A 1,678-nucleotide genomic window follows, 5' to 3' on the forward strand; every position below is an offset into this window, starting at 1 on the left:
TACACTCACCTGGGTAATCGATGAGTCTCAGGTTTAATCAGTGTCCGTCCATATACACATAGACATTCACACAAACACACACACGTTGTTATAGTTGTTATCTAATTCAGTGTTGTATTAAATAGATAAAGAAATCGTTAATACAGCAAGCTTGCATGAATAATTTGCTGTTGTCCTTTTTTCAGATCAGGTTCTGTAATACAGTAATTATAATTAATACAAGTACAAATTCATGTTTGCAGTCATACTCATAGTGTGTGAGTGAGTGTGTGTGTGTGTGTGTGTGTGTGTGTGTGTGTGTGTGGTGTGTGTATGTGTGTGTGTGTGTGTGAAAAGCACTTTGATACTTAAAACATCTGTGTTATTTGATTTTATTACAAAACTGCAGTCAGAATATTAAGCAGACCTATTCCAACAATACATTTTGATCAGCAGTAAATGTAATGTCAAATTATGAACAACAATCATGTGAGCAGATATATCTAACAGAAACACATAGTCTAGCAAAATAATACAACCAAGTACATGTGTGGACATCATCATCCACATAAAAAAATTGATTGTAGGAAGAGCACTCTGTGTTATTACCACTGCTTCAGTCAAACTGCCAGTTCAACTTTATCTCTGTGGGTTTTTTTTTTTTCTCTCAGAGTAACATGGGGAAAAAAACCTTTAAAAAACTTGCATGCTACAGAGCTGGATTGTTTCTAGTGATCATGCAGCATGATTTATCCGCATAGAAAACTACTGAAACACCTAAACAGAAATAACAATGTCTACAGAAAAACCCACTGTTTGATTGCTGTCTGTAGTACTCCTCTTGCTAACAGTGGCATTAAAATAATTAAAGCTAAGCTATGCTCTCTTGGGGGGGAAAAAGTGCTCTAAGTACTTTTTGTGTCTACATAGGCAAAACAAAACTATGCAATGTTTCAGATTTCCTGACCCACCCTATGTTTTTCCTCCTTATCCTGGACTATTTTGGACTCTTACAAAAATGTAGGCTACTTCAAAAATGACAAATTTTAATTTTGCAGGCTTACAAGGAAATTGACTCTTCTCTTACAACCAGAATACACCATGATTTCAAGCAAATAAAAAACTACATGCACCTGAGAAAAAAAAAACTTTAATTCAAGAAGTTAGACCTCCTAACCCCAGCTTTTCAATTCAATTCAATACGTTGTTGATGTTGATTATGGAGCTTAACGTCCTCCCAGGTAACTAGGGACCTATATTGGGGCATGATTTTTTTATACAATGTTAAAAGTGTAGGGTGTAATGGGGGGGAGGGGGACTGGAGGGTGACGGGGTGTAGTCGCTAATAAATTTAAAGGTGCGTTTATTATCTAATATACCAGACATTTTGTTTTGGCTGGTGTACAGAATAACATCACATAAAATCGCACTCGTAAAACATACAAAACACATAAAATGTACACATCAGTACACACATAACCCAAACCACACATATCCATACCAGCACCATCACACACATATCCACATACATACTCTAGTTTGTACATTATAAAAATAAATACATTATGATTAATATCATTACTAGTCAACTTAAATTAAGGCTCAAAATAGGTCTTAAGATGGATGTTATTTAGTGTAATGAAGAGATTATAAAAACCAAAAAAAAGCTATGAGAAAGAAAGTATGAAAGAATGATGCC

At 34.9% G+C, this 1,678-nt stretch overlaps 1 long non-coding RNA gene across 1 annotated transcript in view; it reads right to left on the reverse strand.

The window, feature by feature from the left end:
• Nucleotides 1–357: 357 nt before the first annotated feature.
• LOC138959407 (uncharacterized) overlaps nt 358–1,678 on the reverse strand; it is a 2,636-nt gene continuing 1,315 nt past the window's right edge. Inside the window, exon 2 of the long non-coding RNA XR_011453713.1 lies at nt 358–1,678. This exon is cut by the window's right edge and continues 699 nt beyond it. This is a non-coding gene — a long non-coding RNA (uncharacterized lncRNA).

This window comes from Littorina saxatilis, linkage group LG1 (assembly GCF_037325665.1).
Source record: "Littorina saxatilis isolate snail1 linkage group LG1, US_GU_Lsax_2.0, whole genome shotgun sequence".
NCBI lineage: Eukaryota > Metazoa > Mollusca > Gastropoda > Littorinimorpha > Littorinidae > Littorina > Littorina saxatilis.